The sequence below is a fragment of the Emydura macquarii genome, unplaced genomic scaffold, assembly GCF_026122565.2.
Source record: "Emydura macquarii macquarii isolate MOO-44397 ecotype Brisbane River unplaced genomic scaffold, CSIRO-AGI_Emac_v2 contig_1230, whole genome shotgun sequence".
Classification (NCBI taxonomy): Eukaryota; Metazoa; Chordata; order Testudines; family Chelidae; genus Emydura; species Emydura macquarii.
Window position 1 is genome coordinate 15,351,307 of NW_027131367.1, and position 23,525 is coordinate 15,374,831.

Below are 23,525 nucleotides of genomic sequence, written 5' to 3' on the forward strand. Positions count from 1 at the left end.
TGTGACTTGTCCTCTTAACACTTTTGCTGTGAATAAAATGCAGTGTCTGAACTTAGCTGTGCTAGATGTATTGCTGTAGTAAAAGCCCATTTTGCCTATAATGGATCTTCAGGAGACTGCATTTCCATGCAATCAATGTTCAGAAACTTGTATTTATGTACTGACGTAAAATTGCAGTAACTGGATTAGGGATTATAAACATCCTTAATTCTAAGGAAGCAGAACTGACTTGTGAAAAATGGGTCAATTGTCTATTTTGGGCTGTGTAATTTGCAGAACTTATTTAAGTATCTAACTTGTTTGCCAGCAGAAGTGATCCTTCCATGTTGTGGACTTGGCTTATGTCTGTCTGAAGCAGGGAGTGGCTCTAACCCTAACTTCTCTCCTCTCTGCCTGCTTCAGCTGTGTAATAGGCTTCACTCTCTCATGGTCTCCTATCTGGATGGAAATGCCCAGATTTGCCTATCGATTACCCACTTAATTTTCACATAACTGGTAGCTGCTGAGGGCCTTGTAAATCACAGATTACATCTTAATGCAAAGACTAGGAGAGTATCCAAACATGCAAGCCATTCAGTGTTGGTATTAGAGATGTCTATATTATTCTTAAACTGTTCTGCTAGGCTATCTCATGCAATTAACACAAAGTAAATGCATTAATCCAGCACATAATTCTCTGCCCTGACTAGCTCTAACCACTCCAGATGTAGGCACTCCCTTTGGCTGTGGTTCTCCATACTGCCTTAACTTACGGGAAGCCTATTTTGGAAATGTCACTTGGAATAAAAGGCTGTGGTAAATAGGGTGTCTATATCTCACACGCCCCCTCCCCCTGGCCTTTCCCCCAGCCACGCAGTCCAAAGGAAGTGGGCACTACAGTGGCATTGGGAAACCTGAATTCTGTTCCCAGGCCTGCAGTTGACTTGCTGTGTGATCTTACATGGGTCACAGAGGCTATGTCTTCACTGCTCAGTGGAGTTTTTCTACATCTTGTGGGGACATGTTCAAGGGTTCTTTGTGCTGCAGTAAGCTGAGCAACTGTGTGAATGGTGCGGGACTGTATCTGTCCTTCTGAGCACCCATGGGCAATAGTGAGAAAACATTAGAGGACTGGCAGCACTCAAATGATTTAGCCTCCGTCCTTGCTGCAAAGTGGGCAGACTACCAGCCCAAGTGAAAGTGGAATCCAGGCTCTACCCTCCAACCCCAGCCAGGCCAGGTTGCCTGGATTGAAAGCAACACATAACTTCGGTGAGAGGGCTTTGTGTGTGGATGGGAGGAGTGGGGCAACAGCCACAGAAGAGCCTCTAGCTTCAGTGAAGACATACCCCATGCCTCTGTGCCTCAGTTTCCTGATCTGCACAGTGAGAATGAGAGGCTTTCCAGTATTTATAGAGTACTTGGAGAACTACAGGGGAGGTGTGCTATATAATCTAGACCTCCTATACATCAGGATAAGCAAGAGCTAACTTCTGTGGGGCTCCTTGTTGTGGCAGATTGGAAATTCTGCAGCTCCAATTTTGAGTTTTGTACCGAATAACTGTAAAAATGCCCACTTGAGTCAGTACAGTCCTTGTGCTTATTCTAATATTAAATTTATTTTATTTTATATTGGCCAGAGCTGCCTTGTCCTGGGTTAAAAATAAACTTTCATTGACAATTCTTGCAGTGACAGCCTAGGAACAAGAAATTTCCTCTCCTGTATAGTGATTATTATTTAGAGAGCCTGGGCAGGGAGAGGGTTGGTGCTGATCAAGGAAGTGCACCCAACACCCTGCCCCAAGCTCAGGGTAGGTCACACAGAACCAGTCTAACTCCTGCATTATGCCTTGAGACATATGAGGGGCTTCGACAGGAAAGGAAACCTCAGGGTGTATCTAGATAAAGCCACTCGAGCGCTGGCTGCAAAAACAAATTCTTCCCCCATTCTCCACAGGGGACACTGGCTGCATGAGAGGTGACTTTGTGTGGCTCCTGCAGCACAAAGCAGCCCTAAAGCCAGCATAGCTGGCTCCTGGAAGAGCACCTTGATGAGAGGAAATCCTTAGCTGCTACGGAGAGACAGTGCAACTGCTCCCAGGCCATGTCCCTCCCTGTACCTGGGGAAAGAAAGGGCAGGGCTGGTGCTTGGCTGAGGCCATTGGCCGCATGACTTATTAACAACCTATGGGTTGCAATTGTGGCTGGAAACCAGGCCCCGACACAGCTGGACCAGGATCAAGAGAAGGTGAAGACAAGGCCTGCTCCAACCCCCAGTGAAGCCAAATCTCTTTCCTTACCCCTAGTTGTGCTATACGTGCCTCTGCTGCAGCTGAGGATTGGGACTAAGGGCCTTTGTTCCTTTCTTCCAGTGTCCCTGGTTTTGTGTGCAGTTAAATCCTCCACATTAGATGCAGAACGCCTTGGAGCTGAGTTCCTTTGGGAGGGGAAAAGGGAAACTATTTTAACAGTTAACTGAAAGCAGGCAGCTGACCCTAATGTGGTCTAATGCAGTTGCTCCCAACCTCTTTGGATTAGCTGCTGCCTCCCCCTCCCACCCTCCATCTCATCTCATTGTGGCTCATTGTGCCTTATTTCTGCCCACTTGCTCTCCCTTTCTTCCCCCATTCACGCTATTTTTACTCTCCTTCTTCTGCCCCCAGTCGACATTTGGATCTTAGCATGCCATGCCTGCTGCCACTGTTCTGACTCCCTTTCTAACCTGTACAATTACAAGCTGTATAGTGTGCCTGTATTACGTAAACTAGCCTTTCAAATCCTAGGGCTAAATTCTCCCCCACAGAGACCAGCAAAAATCTCCCATTAGGTTCAGTGTGAGTCAAATGCTTTTCAATGGGAGAACTCTGCTAGTCATTCACACGTCATCCTGTAGCATTTTCTGTGTCTCAGTGGAGCCCTTAAAGCGTCTGTAAATCACTGTGTTGTAGACACGCTCCATCTCCTCTTTCTCTGCAGTACCAGGCATCTACACTCAACCACTTTGGTGGGTCTTCCTATTGTAAGTAAAACATTATGGTTAAAATATGACAAATATGTTTGAAGGAGCCTCTTTATAACCATAAATTCTGTGAACTTAGATAAGGCGAGCTATGCACTTGTTTGTTCAGTTTGCAAGGAGCCATTCCTTCCTGAGTGGGTAAGAATAGTTTTGTCTCATTAGTACATGAGTCTCCAGAGCAATGAGTTATCTGTTTGGAATAATTCCACATGCTAACTGAGTCCAAGGGGAAGTGTGCTTTGTTAGAGAAAGGGCCTCTCCTTTTGGAAGGAAGGTTACTCTTTGGCAGGTTACAGTCCCAGCTACATTTGCAAAGATCTTTGGGGAATACATGCTTGCAGTTTCTGCTGAAAGTAGCAGAGGCAATGTGTTTGTTGGTCTTGTATTTATAAATATGGATTCTTGTCCTGACTTCCACTCATTCCATTTCATGAACACCAAATGGACAGAACTAGTCCTAATCCATGATATGCAGGGATAATTTGCACTGACAGCATTTTTATCCTGTTTGTCTAGTTGTAGGCTGACACACACCTCTCCCTATCACAAATGTAACATATGCAATCCTATTTTAGTCCCTGCGCACTTGCCAGTGCTCTCTTTGCTATTCCAATCCTGTGGCCAAACAAATTTCTGCCGATCGCTGTGGGGTCTGTGCATTGCCCTCCTTGCCATTTTAGTTCTCTGTCCTTGCACAGTGCTGTTGACAATTTTGATTTCTGCCCTCTTGCTGTTTTGGTCATAGGGATCCCTGGAACAAGGTCTGTTGTTCATGCACTGGGGTTTTGGGTAGGAGACTAGGATCAGGTTATCAGATTTACTCTCATTTGTAATCTAAAATAGGATTTGAACCCAGAACACTAAACATGGAAATAAACCCATTTAGGGCCCTCCTCCCCACTTGACCTCCTAACCAGATAAACAGCTAGAATAGTGGCTAGCAGCTGTGTCTTCACTAGGATAAAAGGTGTGTTCTTAACGCAAGGTAAACTCCTCGTGAAGACAAGGCAGTTTTTAGCTTTCATTGAGTTAGCACATTAGGTTAAAAGATGAAGTTCCTTTAACTTGATCTGCCAAGTTGTGTGTGAGAACTACAAACTGCCTTGGCTTCACTAGGGTATTAATGGGAATTAGCTAATTCAAGAACATCCACTTTTGCCTGAGTGAAGACACACCATCCTTAGCTTTGTTTTCACTGCCAAAAAATGGCATCTACAATGGCATAGCTAATGTGCATCAGCTATCTTGCTGTAAAATCCTAGTGGACAATGTACTGTAGTTTTCATCATGAAGAAAATAGGCAAGATCAACTATGGGAAGGGGATATAGTGCTGACCTTGCCTAGCTACCTCATGGTAAAAACTACAGTACACTTGTCTCCACTAGGATTTTATAGTGGGATAGCAAACACACATAGTTGTCCCATTATAACCCCCCATGCACGCGCACACCTTTTTTTGCATTGAAGACAAAGCCATTGCAATTGCAAAGATGCCCACTCAGCAGGGGTAATATTGCTAAGTAAGAGCTACTGGCAGTATCCTGTGTATATACCCGTGACGATTTCAGGAAACACTCCCTTGTCTGAGCTGCAACAGACTCCTCCTGTTACCTAGATGCCCTAGCATGTGCTATTGTATTCATGTTATGATAGTGCTAAGAAGTACAAGGATCAGCATTTCAGTGGTAAACCTCCAAATGGAATTTACAACTCAGCAGTCAGGACACTTGGACAGCTCGCTAGCAAGTTTCTTTTAAAAGGGAAATGAGAGTTCAGGTCCAATAGTGACCTAAAACTCATGCAATACGATCCTAATTTTCTAGAAAAACTTTTTTCTAATGGGAAAAAATACTATTTGGTTGGGGAGATTTAGCCACAGGTTCATTACGACAGTCTGCACTCCTTTTGCTGAGCGTGCAGTAATAATGGATAAATGTTTCTGACACACATGAGCTCTGCTTGTGTCAGACCATGCACACAAAAAGATGACTTAGGTGCGATAAGCCCCACATAAATTGTTAGACCAAAACAACCAAGTTCATCTTCTGTCAGGCCACTGCAAGCTAACCAGTGTTTGCAAAGTGAAAAAGGACTAAAATCAATCCTGGAAAAGGGGAGACGTCAGGCTTCTCAGAGGAAGCTGCAAACAACCCAGAGCTCAGTCACAGAGCTAACTTTGAGGGCCATGTTTGCAGCTCAGCTTTTTCATGCATTGCAAGGTCTATTTACTTTCCCCACTGTGAGAGAATGTGAATGCCAGGATGGGAAATCTTAAAGATATTTGGTGAAAACTTGGCCCCCACTGAAGATAACTCCCACTGACTTCAGTGGGACCAGGATTTCACTCTTTATGACTATCTTGTATTGCTGGGTTATTGTGTAGGTGTTAACAGGTGAAGGGAAGCTGGGATTACAGGAGTGATCTATTAATATTGGTTTGTGGTATTGGTTGCTCTACATGCCTCCATCAGGGATTGAGGCCCCATTGTGATGCAACATGAAGAGATGGACCCTGCCCCTGAGTGCTTACTAGTTCACCAATCAGCATTCATTCTTGAGGATTGCCAAGGAATGGCTAGAGTAAGGGATAGATGACCTTTTTATTAGTTGTGGGTATAAATGTGACTAAATAGCATCCTAAATCATAATCTTGCCCAGTTGCAATTTCGCCCATGCCCTTGCTCTGGATATGGGTTCCAAGAAGGATCCTGCAGGGTTACCTTTCTGCTGGGGCTTTGTGCAGTAAGGATGTTACATAATGTGTGTTCTCTTATACGCCTGAAAAGGAAACAAGTTCTTGGCAAAAACATAGTGGGCTGAAAAAGCATTGAGCCATAATTCTGACGGCCTGTGTGAGTGCTGTGACATTCAAAGAGTGAGAGAGAGGTAGTTTTTGGCAGCTTATTGAAAATGCTACTAAATTGGTGAGAGGAGCTCTGAAAGGTACTTTTCTCCCCAGTGCAGCAGGGTTTCATGGTCACAGTTGTACATGACCAGCGTGGAGTGGGGTGGGAGAGAATGCTCATCGCTTCCAGGAGCCTGACTTGTCTAAATTGTTCCCTAGGTCCACAAGAGGGAGTAACTTTTAAAGTAGAAAGGTTAAAGACCCCATTGGGAAGTGTGTGGGTGTGGTAGATTTGGTTTTTTGGTAAACCTACCCACCCTTTACTCTCAACATTGGGCAATGAGTTAGAAATTCTTTTCCCCCTTATCTGGGGGACCTTTGTATCTCTATTACAACTCATTTTCCGTCACTTACCACCCTGGAGTCAGAGCGATCTTCCTGTCAGATGAGGAATATATACACTCTCCATCTAGATGCACTGCTGTGCCTCAGTTTCCCCTCTGTCAGACTGTCATGAACATCCAATGAACTCCAGGTACTGAGGTACCCAGATACCACAGTGATGGATTCCCAATCTATGGAGCCAGGGATGTGCATGGGGAAATCAAATCTTGATTCTCTGCATAGTATCAAATTGAGGCCCCCCTTGAATCGTGGTATGGACCCCTATCCAGCAATCAGGCCAGAAATGCCATTTTAATAGAAAACCTAGAGCTGGTTTAAAAAAAATAAAATAAAATAACAGTTTTTTCTGTTGAAAAATAGGATTTAATTGAAATACAAATGTTTAGGTGGCAATGTGTAAATTTCAACAAAAGCTTTGATGGGAAACAAATCATTTTGACATGCTCATGTTATTTTGATGATGTCTAAATGTTTTGTTTCAACTTTATCATTTTGATTCATTTAGCTTTGATTTTTATATTAACGTCTATTACTATATATAATATGGAAAGTTAGTGTGTAATATTTATTACATTTAATATTATATTTAAATGTTAATATATCAAAGTCAAAACTAAATAAATCAAAAGGATAAAGTTGAAGCAAAATAATGACACTTTCAAAATGACACATTTCAATGCTCCTGAACTAAAACATTTTCAGAATTGTAATTTAATAGGAAATTTTGAAATTTCTGCTTTTTGTCCCTATTTGGAATGTTTTCTTAAATATCAGAATTTCCCACAGATTGGAAATTCTGGTTTACAGCCAGCTCTAAAAAATAACCTTTCTGAATGTATAATTTGCAGCAAGGAGAACTCTGCTATAGATGTTCTCTGTACCTAGCTGCAGGTGTTTATAGTTAGCAGCTGTTAACAAGTGCTTTGTGCTGTGCTCAGGGCTTAATCTGTGGGTTGTACAACGGTTTGAGTGACAAGGCAATCCCCCCAGGACTAAAACAAGAAAAAAATAACTACCGCCTCCTGTTAATCATCCTAAAAACTGCGGCAAGCTAAGTAGAATACTTGGCATACTGCTTGTGACACTACGTTGAGCCGCCAACTGGGGGCTGGGGAAAAATGTATGATTTAAGGCTCTTTCCCTCATGCGTGCAGGGAGAGGAAATGTCAGATCTCTCTTCCTTTGCCCTTTAATACTGAGCACTTTCAATCCTTCATGCACTATGAAAACATGAATTAAGCCTCCCCTCATGCCGGTGACCTAGGCCTCATCACTAGGGGAAGTCAAGGCACAGAGAAGTTAAATAACTGCCCTGCAGTGGCAGAGCTGGAGTGAAAATCCCGCACTCCCTGACTCCCAGCACCATGCTCGATCCACTAAAGCAGGGGTTCTCAAACTTTTTTTGCTGAGACCCCCTTTGAAAATATTTCAGGCTATGGTGCCCCTCCACCCACCCCTCCAAAAAAAGTGATGACCCCTCCCCTGCCATGCCATACTTACTGGCATTCATGGGCACTGACAGCTCACAACCCCCCCCCCCCCCATATAATAACCTCATGACCCTCTGAGGGGTCACAACCCCCAGTTTGAGAACCCCTGCACTGAACCAAGTTCCCTCGCTGATGCGCGTGAGCCCTGAGGTGAAATCTTGCCCCTACTGTAGTCAATGGGAGTTTTGCCAATGACTTCAGAAGGGTATTTAACTGCTCCTTTGTTATAATAAACCATCAAATCAGGTATCCTGTCTTGCTCTGGGATGTACAGCTGCTGTCTCCTGGAGTTTTCCCTCTGACCTAACAGCAGAACATGAGGCAGGAAGGCTTCACAAACCACTGGGGAACTGGCCTGGCAGTTCGCTTCATATCTGCCACTCAAACTTGATGCGCTTGCTCCCCGTGGAGTGGAGTATATTGATCATGAGCAACACTGACAGTCATATGATGGTTTGAGGGACTATAGATTGAGCTGTATCTGTCTCTTGACTGTGGAAACACCACACCCCTAGGTGAGTTGTTAGCTGTGAGTATTGAACCCAGGATCTCAGGGTCTAAAAACATGAGCTTCTATGAACCTGAGCTAAAAGACCTGGATCTGTTAGCCAAGGTTATAGCACTTAACATCCTGACCCTGAGATGGAACTTGGGGCAGAGGTTGGTGCAAGAGGAGACTAGCAGCAGAGAAATAAGGGAGGGGGCAAGTGGAAAGTGGCAGCTTGCTATAAACGACCATGTGTTGTGGATAGAAGATCCTTTTACTAGATTAATAGAAATAGTCTCTGCTTATTCTTGGAGTATGAGCACTGCCTTGCACGATCACCTCCCTGACTGACAGGAACATCCATTTTCTGGTGGATGTTCCTCTTTTGGGGGAGCAGTCATGCTGAGCAGGTCATAGGTGAGTCTTTCCCAGCATGGGTCTGTCAAAGCCAGGTAATGGTGACGGGAAGAGGGCCTGGGGTAGCCTGTGTTGTTCTATGCTCCAAAAGTCAGTGAAAAGCCATTCATCAAACCATGGACAGGGCCAGTTGTCAGGCCTTCACCCATGGGGGCAAATTCTGACTCCTTTGTGCATGAAATGAGTCCTTATGTGCTTAAGTGCCAAATTAATCATCCACGTGGGAGAGGAGAGGAAAGGTGCACAGTGTCGCCTCGTGCTGCAAATCTGTCAAGCGTTTGAGAGCAGCATGGGAAAAACTAAATTCTTCATGAGGTGACCAGCTTCCAGGCCTGGGATAGTGAAGTACCTGTTTGGTGAAGTACTGAGAGATGAGTGGCTGTATATAGACAATCAGGGCATGTGGATTAAATGAGCAGTTGGAAAAGCTGGTTTTTGTCTCCATCACCCATTTGTTAAATTTTCCAACAAGCACCGTCGCCCTCTCTCTCGTGCCCCCCTTTGCACTGGAGGAGCTAACCATAAGCGTCCCTGTGATGGGAGAGAGAGGCCCTGCACTGGCAATGAGAGGGTTAATGAAAGCCTGTGAACACAATTGGCCTTGTCCTGCTGCAGACGTTAGGCATGGAGAGGGAGTTAAAAGACAGCGATCTAGCCAGTTCAGGAGAGAAGCCATGTGTAGCTTAGAGCTTGAGCTGGCTGAATGAGCTTCCCGCTGGAAGGGATGACTGGACCCCGGGAGTTCAGCAGGAGTCTGAAGTACAGACAGTGTGAAGCCAAGCCCTGAATAGACTCCTAGAATCGTAGCACCAGAAGGGACCTTGAGAGTCCCGTGCCCTGCATTCAAGGCAGGATAAGTATTATCTAGACCAGCCCTAACAGGTGTTTATCTAACCTGCTCTTAAAAACCTCCACTGACAGATTTCACAACCTCAGAAGGCAAAGTATTACAGGGCTTAGCTAGAAGGATGGGGTCCCACTTGAGGGTTCACTGGATGACCCTGTTTTGAGTTGTGGGGTTTTTGTTTGTTTCTGATTACCCTGGGACCCTCGCACCTCAAAGGGGATAGGACTAAAGTGTGCCTGGACTGGATGCCCAAACCACTGCTACCTTGGAGCTCTGAGACCACAGCTTACCAACAGCAATGTGTGGCTGAGTGCGTTGTGCCCTGATTGATCACAAAGCAACGGAGGCAACCCACTCACAATCCCTACAGCCACTTCACAGTCCTCCTTCAAACTTTCCTCTGCTATGATGCCCAGACACATCTTGACAAGGGTTAATTTGCTGAGAGTGCAAATATGATCTCATTGTTTCCTTGTGCTGCCTTGCCTCATCTGTATTAACGTCTTGTCTCTTGTTTTATACTTAAAGTGGGAGGGGGCATCTTTTTGTTCTGTGTTTGTACAGCGCCTAGCACACTGAGGTTCTAAGCTGTGGCTGGGTCACCTGGTGCTACCCCCATTCAAATAACCATAATAGATTGTGCTGCCATCAGATGATGTCTCATCCTTCTGAGTCCCATCAGTGGGACCTCTTGTGGAGTAAGGTACTGCAGCATCTGGCCTTAATAGAGGTGGGGATCTGACCTTAATAGAGGTGGGGCTCGAATCAGAGGCCCTGTGCGTAACTGATAATCCTGTGATTGCGGTATGCAAACTGTCAAACTTTGCATTGAAGGAAGAGGAAATTGATGTACCTGCCACTCTGATTTGCATAGGAATTAAGAAGGTGAAGATTGAGGGCTGCAGCCCCTTCCATTCATGTAAACAGCTAATGGGTGTCTTGCCTTCACCCTTTCCTCCCTCCGCTGCCACCGATTTCAATGGCTGCTGAACCCTGACCATGGCAAACCTGTTAGTCTATCCTGGATTTGAATGCAGCCAATTTAAAAAATAAACATTACAAGCGTGAGACTTTTCCCCTCCAGTTGCTGGAGCACAGAGTTCCCAATCCCTGCTCTGGGGATTCAGCCTTTGGTGACTGTTGTTCTAAATATTCTTCCCTGCTTTAATGAGCCTCTGTGCTTGGTGCTGGGCTGGCAGTGCTGCCCACCTCCCATTCAGGGGTGCCTACCATGGCCTGCAGTGGGCTGCTGTTACAATGGCAAGAAGTACACAGATAACTGAGGAGACAGGAACAGACAAAAGTCTTGGGTAAAATCACTGGAGCCAGAAGTGTGAAGTCACAAAAGCTGCACCAGTTCATGTCTGGGCTTAGTTGGGCCCCTGTTCTGGCAAATTGGCTCTGTTGTCCAAAACGTTTGGTAACCACCCACCCCTGCTTCAGGAAAAAATTTCTATTTTTCAAGTAAAGAAACTGCCAAATCAGATACTAGTGGGTAGATTCTACCCAGTCTGCCAGTCAGAGCAGTAGTCCCTGCTGTGATCTAATCTGACACTAGCTCCAACCATCCACAGTCCTCCCCAAGTCTTTGGAAACTTTAGCATCCAGCTGATGGGTCATAGCCTCAGTGGCTGGGAGGCAGGGGACAGAATGCCCTCCTGCAGGTGAAGAGAGAGCTAGATGCGTCTTTGAAGCAATAGCTTCTGTTGGGCCTCCCCAAACCAGGGAATGGCGCTGGGGACCTGGCTATGAATGATACTTCCACACCCACTCCTTGTACTTTATCTACTGTTTACTGCCAGATAAATACAATACTACTGTAAACAGGCTCTTCAGCCTTCCAATAAGTGTAAATACTTCTACTGAGCGGCAGCCTAGATGGCAGGTGGTGAATAACTCTGCAGCCGGGGGGGGGATGGGCTAATGCAACTGATAAAATGTAGAAGGCCCTTCATTTTCATTTTTTAATGAAAAATTCCTGGGTTTTTTTAAAGCTACTATTTGTTTTTTATTGTTTCACCTGAATTTTGGACCACGAAAATACTGATTATGTTAAGAGAATCCAATACATTGCATTAGGTAGATGTGTTTATCCTAATAAGTTAGTGTAAGTAAATGCGAGACTGCCAAAGTAAGGCAATGCAGTAGAAGATGTACACATGCACACGTGTGTGCATATGTGTATGTACTTTTAACATACAGTTCATGAAATAAACCACAGCGTTAGACTGCTTTTACTTTCAATACTCTTACTTTTTTCTGTTGCTTTTATTCTGTCCCCCCATCCTCTAACATTAACCCTGATATTTACCCAGAAAACTGTGAGGTTAATTTTTTGCACTGATTTTTGCCTGTTTAAGTTTTGCAATAAACACAGATAATTCCCTGGGAAATTTTAAACAAAATAAAAACTGAAAATGAAGGGCCTTTTTAATATACCTGTAACGAGCAATGTTTCCCTTTCAAATGTGCTGAGTGTCAGGTATTTAAAGTATCCTGGGAGAGATTACCAGTGCTACCCAGCCCCCACTCTGAGGCTGTCTACACTTGGAGCTAAGGGTGTGAGTCCCAGTTTGTAGACATACTCCAGCTAGTTTTCATGGAGCCACACTACCATTTTTAGCAAGTTGGTGTGAGTTTGTCTATGCAAGGTGGGTCTCGCTCCCCTAGCTCCAAATGTAAATATATCCTAATGGCGGGGAGTATGAGGATCTTTCATGTGGACAGGCTACACTAGGAATCTTGCATGCACATGCAAAACTATACTGAGAACACACACAACCGTAAGGCTGCAGAAGTGGGCCTTTACCTATATCTGAAGGCACTGACAAGTGTCAGGTTGTACAGTGCTTTAACATCTTCTACAGGGCTGAAGATGATGCGAACAGGCAAAGCTGTTGCATTTTGTGAGAAGAACAAGCCGCAGGAATCTTTCCATGGGATCTGTCTCACTTTAGCAGGGTAATGGGAATTGAAAGGGCAATTTTCTCCTTGTCTCATCAATATGTTGCTTATGCAAACTCCATGGAAGCTAAGGCCAGCTTTACAGATACTCAGAGCAAACAGCATCAGTGGTGCCTAGCTGGGAAGGGCACTCAGAGTTCAGCAGCTGTGTTGGATGTTAGCTGCCAGAACTGAGAGTCTGAGGCGTAGTGGGGCTCAGTCCTGCCATCACTCCCACACTAGTCATTTGTCCACTTTGCTGCTGCTCTCTGGCCTACCTGCCTATGTTTGTAACTAAACAGCACCGGCGATCTGTGCCTCCAGATCCCTGTGCATCAGCTTCGATAACATAAACAAGACTTGCTATTTCAGTAACAAGGACAGTGAGGGCGTCTCTTTGAGACACCCTGCACTTTGTGACAGCAGCAGTGGCGTTGGCGACTTGCCTTGAGCTTTGTGACAGCACTTTTTCATTTGCATTCAAAATCTATATCCAAATAAAATGCACCCGCCCTTAGCATTTGCTTGTATGGCGAAACCTACACTAAAGATCAACCCCCACAAACAACTCACTATTGCAGCCACTTTAAAATACCTCTAAGAACAGGCCTTCAGTGTTAGGGCTGCTGAAAGCATTGCAGCCCATCTAGCAAAGAGTCTGACCAGCTAGGCAGCAATAAAAGCCATTCACCCAACAAGGTTTTGCATTGGGGAGGAGAAACAGAGTGTGACCTGTGCTTGCAACAGAGCCTCTTGCCTCATGACCCAGACACTGAACCCCCGCCCAAGGTATCAGTACAATTTAGTTCAACCTTTAGTTAAGGATCAACTTCCGCTAAGAAGCTGTTTTTAGCTGCTCTGGTGAGAGCTGATTTTAGAATGCAGGTCTGGCTGCAGACAGTATCTTCCTTCAGCAGCAATAAAATCCAGCTGTCACAGGATTGCATTTCTGAACTCCCTCCAATTTGGGCAAATTCAGCTTATTAGTGAAAATCTCCCATGTTGCTAATCCCATATGGGAGACACGGTTTTGTTTGGGGCATGGAGAGACGGGAGCAGTCAGAACGAGCCCTTCCAGACCTAGTCTACATTTGGTCACTTATTTACCACGGTACCAGGATTACACAGCAGGAGAGGGCCCAGTTTTATTTGCCCCTGTGCAGTGTTAGGAGGGAGTTAAAAGAAAGAAAAGGGTTTTTAACTCAGCCTATGAAATCTGCTAAGCCAGCTAGTTGGGCATTTTCTCTGAGATGTGATCAGACTTAATTTGACAGCGATTTCTTAAATATTTAAAGAGCTGCCTGGAATAAACTATTCACTTCCGAGTAGTGACCTAAATTCCACTCGCTGTAAACTTCATTAGAAAGTGGATTTGTGTGCCTGCCAGGAACATGACACTCTGTAATTTAATTGATCTGGCCAACCCCGTATGCTTTATGAATGCTTCCTTAGTTTGGCACATTTTAAAGAGCACATCACAGCACATTACTATCGGAGCCACATGGCTTGTTTGTTCGGGCGATTGCGTGTGTGGTGAGTTGTTTTTGGTTTTGGTTTTTCCTCCCAGTACAAATGCATGGTTTGTTTACCAATTGCACTGTGAAACAGATAGAGGAGTCAAGCCATCCCACTGGGCTGTATGGACTGTGATACAACAGCCACAAAGGTAAATGTAGTCTGTGATCAGCTTCACCCAGCTTTAGACACTTTTCTCTCCCATCCAAGTCACCCTCTCTCCGGCCTAGTGTTACAGGGACATGCCATCCAACACAGAAGAGCTGGCCACAGCTCTCTGCAGTAGTCTGGTCACACAGATCTGAAGGCTGGCCACAAGGTGTGCCTCACAGCCCTGCAAAAAGCTTCCTTGGCCTCTCCCCAGCCCAAAGGACCCCCACAATACTGTACCTCTCTGCATCACTTCTACCCTCTCAGCCAAGGAAGCATGGAACTCAGTCTTGCATCCTCTGGTGGCTACATCTTTTTGTGCTCTCTGCCAGCTTCAGCAACACTCAGCTGCATTTTTTTTATCTAGAGCTAGGCTGACATTTTCAGAAGCAGCCTCCAATTTTTGGGTGCCTCTATTTTTGAGCACCCAGCTCAAGACACCTCCATGGGCCAGATTTCCAGAAGCACTGAACGCACATCGTTCCCAGTGACTTTAACCTATAATGGCGGGTGCTCAGCATGCTGGGTGTTTTACGCTGGGCATCCAAAAATGGAGGTGCCTCAAGTCAGAGGCTGCTTTTGAAAATATTGGCACGCTCTAGGCTGTCAACATGGCCCCTCTCACCAGAACTAAACACTCCCAAGGTGCCCCATGCTCAGAACAAGTAAAGCACAGGCCCTTGCTGCCCGTCAGTGTGTCTCATCACAGTTCTGGAGGGATTCATCTCTGGGCATGAGAAGGTCCCATTCAGTCTTTGGATTCCCTGCTGATACTGTCAGTGAGAGTATGGTTTTTATACTGTGGATACCCATGCACTGAGAGTTGTTATGGGACCTACATTTCACACAGGCCTCCAAAGAGCTTCTGAACTGGATTGCTTTCTGTTACTACTGACCTGAACTGGGTTTGAACTCTGGATCTGAAAAGGAAAGACCCTGTAGACTTGCAGTGTACTGACCAATGAGACTTCTGTGACAGGAGATATGTCTGTGTCAAATGATAAATTCTATTTTGTTGTGGGAACACCATTTATGATTATAATCTTCCCTATGGATTAGAGCATCCATTGTATAGTAGAGGCTCAACACCTAATGGACAGGCATGAGACAGACACATCGAGACAGAGAAGTCAAGGGCCATCAGGATTGAACAACTCTTCCCTCCAATGGGTATTCTGTCAGCAGGGCAGTTGGCTTTAAATGGCTCTCTCTTCACAGAAGTCAATGAGGAGAGGGAGGGACTGGAGTCCAGACCTTCCCCTGCTTGCAGCATATAGGAAAAGAGAGGACAGAGGCAGTTTTCAAAGGGGTGCTTCTCTGAGCAAGGGAGGCCTTTCCATCACCCTGTGCAAGAGACCAAGTCACGAAAGCAGGAAGAGCTGCCTGGTGTAAAGCCCCGGTCCAAACCATGGAATCACTGGGGTGGTGAGCTCAGACTGAGGGGGACGTGTTCAGGAGTTTGGTGTTTTCCATAGAGCGGTACTTCTCTTGGGGTTTTTAAAGAGTAAACTGTGAATGAGCAATTCCTGCGCTAAATCACAATCACGGGGTGCCTGAAGAGTCGAACTAGAAAACCACAGCTCCCACAGCCAGCTGGACTCAAGGAGGAACATGTTGAAGCAACTGTAGGACTTGGCAGGGCTGTGGTACTGATTCCAGGTGGCCAGGCTGTGGTGTTCCACTGCCCAAGAAAGAGACCAGACACAGGATCTACCTGGGAGTGTGCCCAGAGACCCAGCTAGGGGCAGGGACCAGTCACCACCCAGATCCAAGGAGGCTTAGAAACACATGGGATTCAGCCATTGGATCCAAATCAGAACAGACCAGCATCCACAAAGAGAACATGATGGGACAGATTTATACTTCCTGCTTCCTAATCTCACAGCTGTAGATCATAGGAGAAGTACCCTTTCCAACCCGGGTTTTTTAACGTAACGCCTTGGTTCCTTTTAGGTTGTGACTTCTTGGGCTTCCTCTGCCTCCTCTTACATTCTAAGCAGTGAAAAATATTCAGATCTCCTCACTTTGAGAATTCAACCTCTCTTTGTCCTAGGCACCCTTCTCACAATCAATATCTCTCTGGTGTAGTCAGATAATGTGTTTCCTGTCCCAGCCCTGAGAGATGTTTGGCACATGAGCCTGCTCACACATACAAATTATTATTATTTATATTACAGTAGCATCTACAGGCCCTAATCTAACCTGGGATCCCATTGTGCTAGGATTATTACAAATGCAAAATAAGACAGTCCCTGCTTTGAAAACTTTGCAATCTGAATAAGTGGGTACATGTGAATTTTTTCTGTGCACAAATTACACTGAAAGCAACCTTGCAAAATTCTACTCAGCTGGGGCCAATAGCTCATTTTGCCAAGTAGTAGCTAATATGTCATTAATTCCTTCAGTCTCACATGAAGGACAGACTAGCAGATTTGTGCTGGGGCTGGTAAATTTTCATGAGAGATTTGTGAGGTTGGTTCAAAGGAAAAATACTAAAGCAGCATCTTTTGTGCTGACTCTCTCATCTCCCCATTCAGAAGCACAACATGAGTTTTATTTGAATTCTCTGATTCCTGGTACAAAGGAGCCTCAGGTGCAGTAAACCCAGGCTGCCATCCCTTGTCCCATGTGTATCCCTCTGAGACCAGCTGCAAATCAAAGGCGAGAGAAAAGCAGATGGGATAACACAGCTTCCCTGGGAGGTAAGTTGGCATCCCCCTCCATCCTCCAAGAAGATAATCAAGTCCCATGTGATTGGACTACAAGAGGTGCTGCTTTGCTTTATCAAAATTATGACCACTCATTTTAATAAGCAAAGAAGGAAACCAGCACTTTAATAAAGAGATGAGCCTGCTATCAAATAGGTCTGTGTTAAACTAATACACTGGCTATGGGGCCTTCAGGTACCCAGACAATGAATAGTTAAATTAATTGTCCTTCAATCTGAGCAGTTTTACTTGTTCTTTATCCACCACTAGCCTCTAACATGGTTACTGTTTTATTTGCTGCAAGCTTGTAATAAACTTGCTGTTAATTTCCTTTTGGCTGGATGTTTACTGGAGGGGCACCCAATATAACCTCAGGTTACCAGGGTATCTTGCATGATTTAATCTCTTGCTGTCAGGTGGCTTTGTCTTCCCTGCCACGTGCAAAAGAGTGCCCTTTGTTTCGGCTCCCACCTGTAGTCTCTGAAGGCCTGGGGCTAGGAAAGTCCTGTTTGTGATGCTTAACCTCTGGGGTCACTGTACCTCACAAAGGCTGCTCAGTACTCAGGTGCTTAGAGTGTTTCCAGTGAGAACATGCCTTGCCTAGCAAAATAACTTTGATTGCAGAAAATGCAGAAGGGTGATGGTGAGGCTGTTTGACTCATTTGCACCTCGCTTCTGGGTGGAAGCGGGGCAGTGCCTTAAACTCTCTTTAGAGGAATACAACTGATCCCTCTCCCCTGTATCTGTAACTTGGTAGCTCAGGATGCTATGCCCGTCTGTGACCTGGCTGTTGTGCGGGCTCTGGGATCCTGTCCCTCTCTCTGTGACCTGACTCAAATCAAGTAGTTAGTCCAATGTAAGTACTATTAGGGATGCTCAGGATTCATTGCAGGTGCACTTATTTGTGCCCCTCCAAAACAGTTGGTCATGTTGTAGCCTGGCTGATAATGCCTCCCAAAGTGTAACAAACTAAACATCATCAAAAAGCAGCAATTTTCCTCAGCCATCAGTGAGAGATTGAGAGAAAAATGTGATCTCTTTAGTATAGCTCATATTTCCTTCCTTATGCCGTCTAATCTCTGCCAACAGAACTGAAGATGGGGGAGGATTTTTTCTATATTTAGCTTTGGAGAAATTGCTATAACTAATCGGATTTAGGACACTCTGCTCTCTTTTATTTTATCTCTCTCTCCCCCTCCCCCAAGTCCTTGTCATGTGGCTATAGGCTGCAGTTTGCCAGCTCTCAATCTTATCTGGTTTGGTTTTTTTTTTCCCATAAAGTTGATTAATAACCTCCAAGAATAACACCTACAGCTGTTCCAAATGCAGCTGCTGGGCTTGGAGACTAATTACTGGCCCTTCAAACTTCTGTTGCCCTTCTTTGCATGTAAAAGTGCGGATGAATAGGAACTGGCTGTGGAGATGGTTATGGCTCCTGCAAGAATAAAAGGAATGTGATTTTGGTAGTTATTTTTAGCCTTTCCAAATCAAATGTAAAAAGCCCCTTGGGCATCTTTTGTCTTGCTAAATCTGATCATATCCATGATATGGTTCCCATGGTACATTGCACCAACTTTTTGCAGTTAGGTAACCTAAATTTGTGTCTTGCAAAATCAGGAGATTTAGCAATGCATTAATAGGGAGGGGTTTATATGAAAACAGTATAAGTGGAATCTTTAAATGGGAGGCTTGTAAAAAGCAAGAGACCTTGAAGTTATTGTGGACAGTTCTCTGAAAACATCAGCTCAGTCTGCAGTGGTAGTCAACAAAGCTAACAAAAGGTTAGGAAGCATCAAGAAAGAGAGACTTTCTGTCCTATTATCTATCATAATACCATTATATAAATCCCGGGTACACCCACATGTACCAGCTTTCCTTGTTGTGACTCTCGGGCGGTGGGCTGGGATGCAACAGGAGAGTTGGAAGCCAGAGCTGGAGCTTGTGCTGTTTTTGTGATCTACATGCAGTTCTGGTCGCCCCTGTCACACTGTCTAGAGTGGCTCATGACTAAGTACTAAGACTACCAACCTCAGGGCAGGCTGTCAAAAGGCAGGGCAGGCACCTCAAACTGGTTGTATGTTCTGTAACTGGATTTCATCAATCCAGTAACAAATGTGAATCCTGGATCACTGTAACAGTCTTACCATGTAGTCATAGACAGTCCCCTTGGACATTCCAGTCTATCTTGCCAACCAGGCAAGTTGGACTTAGTGTTAAATGGTCGCTTACACCAAAAATCACACAATATTCCTGTGACTTGGGAACAGCATTGTGAAAACTTACATTACTAAAGAGATTGTTGGACGAAAGTTGTGAACTAAGGTCTGGTCTCCTCAAAGCATTCCTCTAACTATATTTACCAGTACAACTATTTTGGTTTGGAGTATGACTTTTTTTAAATGAAATAGCTGTACAGATGCAACTCCTAATATGGATGCTATTCGGCCAGTATAAAGGTGCCTTCTACTGGTATAGCTTGGATGGATGCAATTATATCAGTATAAAGGTGCCTTCTTGTATGGAAATAAGCTATACAGTTATAAGCACCTTTATAGCAGTATAACTATGCCCACACGAGGGGTTGTGATGCTTTAACTATACCAGTCAAGTTAAAGCAGAAGAACTTTGTGTTGTAGACAACCTCTATAGGCTCAATCCAGCTCACTTGGAAGTCAATGAAAAGGCTACCATTGACTTGAGTGGGGGGATGTGTGTGGATTGGGACCTAAATGCAAAGAAATTGACTGTCAAATAGCTGGATTTTACTGGTAATTTTTAATATCACACGTTCTATTAATGAGATGGGATTGTTCATTACTATGTCTATGCTATTATAAAAATGCATGACACTTGACAGGCAAGGAGGGATGATATCTACGCCCTGAATAGCTTACAACCTCAGAGCCTGATTTCAGTGGGAATCTTTCTATTGACTTCAATGGGTATTTGGGCCTCAGGCCTTGAAACAGCAATGTGATCCCTTAGCATTGGCCCTTATGTCTTCGTGGAAGCCCATTAACGTCTTCCTTTCCACATCTGGAAACACAGTTACTAAGAGGGACATCAAACAACCTTTTGCATTTATTTTTCAAGGATTTTAGTCCAGCTTTGCATTTTCTGAACCACTTACTCAAGAATCACGTTTTTCAAATGACTGACAAGTATCATTTGCTAGTTTATTAGACACAGGCAGCCTCTGAGTCACTATCTGAACTGAGGACTGGATGGCCCAGGGACTGGTAATCGGCGTTTCACCTCTAGGTAACTGGTTGTCACCTCAGATCAATCTTTGTCATCTGATGGCTGCTCATTCATGTATGTGAAATGGGTAGGGTAGCTGACTGCAGTTTCCAGGGACAGCACTCCCGCATTATTAAACCACCACCAATCCTGGCACTAACTGGCACCTTTCCGGATAGATGCCAAGAACTAAAGCACACAGAAAGTGAACTACCTTCTCTCCCCTACAGTGTATTCCTCCTGTCCAATACAGATGCACATTGGTGGAACAGTGAGGGGAAATTTATGAAGTCCCTTCCAAAGAACTACTGGATAGATTTTCAAAGGCATTTAGGTCTCTCTTGGTGCAGATAGGTTCAAAAGCACCTAAGAAAGTTAAGTGCCTATATCCCATTCAAATCAATAGTACGTAGGCGCCTACCCTATTTAGGTGCATTTGAAAATCCCACTAGGCACCTTCCTGCATCTTTAGGCACCTAAATATTCTTGAAAAGCTGACCTTACCTGCTTTTGGTTATATATTGGAAATCAGAGCTTGAATCTCCTCTCCGTTGATTTGAATGGAACAACTCCTAATTTACAGTGGTATGAGAGATCAGAATCAAATTCCCAGGCTATATCTACACTGCAAAAAGAAACCCTGTGGCAGCAAGTGTCAGAGCCTGGGATGGCTGACTCGGGCTTGTGCTACAGGAATAAAATAGCAGTGTACATGTTTCTGCTCAAGCTGGAGCCTTGGCTCTGATACCTGGAGAGTCATTTGACCCGGGCTCTGAGGCTCTCACTGTTGTAGTTTTGCCTTTTTGGCAGTGTAGATGTACCATCAGTTGCCAGCGTGGCATCCTCCACCAATATTTAAAATCCCCATATAAGCAGAAAATCATCCTCCAGCTGTTTTCCTTTTGCATCACAAACTCCGTGATTCTTTCCCTTCACACTGCAAAGCCAGCTTGCCCCAGTGTCTCACACTGATAATTGCGGGATGAAATCATATTGTGTCACAGATGCTGCTGATGTTAATTTCTCCATGAAGTCTGTGTTATCACTTATCAGCCTCCTGGGTGTTCTATAAGATGGATGAGGGAATGAATATCAGGGCTGATGCTTCATCGAGAATAGAGTCTAATCCCCTTCTCATCATGTTTTCATTGTTTACGGTGCTGGCAGATCCCCTCCTGAAGCACTAGCCATGTGTGTTATGAGTGCTGATTTTAAATTCTATATAGGAGGCACTGCATGTATGGAAAAGGTTTGTCACACTCACTGTGGTCACATGCTCATCCTGATTCATACATTTCATGAATCAAAACTTGGTCCTACATGCCAATACTGATCTGCGTAAATCTTAGCAGACTATTGGCATCTGTGCAGTGTGACGTAGGTCAGTGGAGTCAGCGTGCTGGCAGCTGAGCCTAAATGGCCAGCTCCCAGCTGTTGAATCAGTTTTCCTATAAGTCATTTGAGAGCAAAGGAAAAAAACATATTCCCAACCGTTAGCGACCCAGGACACGAAGAGCCCAGAGGCTTCAGGGCACAATTTCCTCTAAGACTGCCATTATCCCAGTTATCAGTCATGTAAATGAGTTCAGTGAGCTCCTAATCAGCAGGGTGATGCAGTGGATCAGTGACCAGCCTAAAACTCAAATGAGCTCTGCCACAGATTCACTGTGTGACCTTAAGTGTTACATTTTATGGGCCTCAATTTCCTCCTCTGTAAAACGGGGATAATAAATACCTTCCCTGCCTTTGTACAGTACTTTAAGATCTCCACATGAAAAGTGCTACATTAGCACTCTCCTATTTCAAAACCTCCCCCAAAACCAACTGCCTCCACTAAGCCTTTAAAAATTCAGATATCTCCTCCAGATCATCCCATTGCAGCATACACCTGTAGGTTATGTCTACACTGCAGTCAAGAGAGATGATTGCAGCACAAATAGGCATACCCCAGCTAGCTTTGATTGAGCCAGCTTGCTAAAAATAGCAATGTAGCAGCAGCCTGGGCTTGCTGCCTATGTACACACCCAGGGTCCTGGGAGAGATTGAATGCCAGCAGCTGGACCATGCCACTGCCTTGCTGTGGCTACACTCCATTTTTAGCAAGCTGGCTCAATCAAAGTTAGCTCAGCTATGCCCCATTATGCTGCAATCACACCTCTCGATTGCAATGCAGACATACCCTTTACATCTATTTTGTCACATCTGAACCAGAATGCTAGTTCACTGAGACACAGACCATGTCTTGCTAATTGTTTGTCAATCATCATGCTCATTTTACCTGGGAAAGCAGTACAGGACTGGGGCCTTTTTTTTAATGATTTTGAAGATTTGAGAGAACTGGGGATTCTGTTCTCAGTTACATCAGTGCAATCAGTAATTTCACTGATTTATGTGCAGTTAGTTTTGATTTACACCAGCATATCCGAGATCAAAATCTGATCCTTTATTTTGTTTTGTGGAATTTTAATTTATTTAGAGTTTAGCAACCAGAACTTGCATCTGTGGGTGATCTGTCCTGCTGGGCACTACTCACAACTTGCATCTTTGCTGCTGTTGTGTTTAAAACAGCAAAAAAGAAGGAAGTTTCTTTTTAGTGCTTAGCAAAGTGTACTTGAATTCTTACTCTGCCTCTGTGATTTGTAATGAAAGAAAGGATCAGTCCAGGCCCATCCCTGGTGGCATTCTATGGACTTTTGTGGAATTATGTCACAGATGAATTGGGCCACAAGATGTTTTATGTGCTCAGAAAATCACTGCACACCGCTCCTGGTCAATTTCACCATAGGGTAACCATTATTATTAATAATGTATCCAGTGCCAACAATTCCCATTGACTCCAGTGAGAATATTGCCTGAAAACAGAATGAGTAACTGTTGTATAATCAGAATACATAACACTGGAGAATGCAGTCTGAGAAACACATTCATGTGGGGGGAGTGACTTTATATAATCCACACAGGGCTTAACTTCCCTCTGCTCTGTCTCTAGTAAGCAACATCCCTTAACTGCTGAAAACATTTATGTCGTACTTTCAATCTGTATCTTCTAGGCTTCAGTCCTCCAATTCCTTTTCTAACAGATGAAAAAGACATTTCTTCACAACCTTTCAGAAGACACTTCAGTCTACTGATTCTTATTTCATATCCTTTTTAATGACTCACTTCTGTGATACCCATAAGCAGTGAGTGAGTCAACAATAATTATAAATCTTATTAATAGTAATATTTTTTAAAATCCAGTGAGTCCCTCCTTTGTGCCTGTCTTGTTTAAACTGTAGGCTCTTCAGTGTACGGACTGCTGATATTTTTTTATTTGTAGATCGCCAAATACAATGTCAACACTCAAATAATACATTAATATCTTCTTCCCTTTTTACCAAAGATAACCTAGTTCCTTTTTTTAAAAAGCCATCTTAATGAAGATTTACTGCTTGTATTTTGGAATTGAGGGGAATTGCACTAGAACTTAGATTCCACGA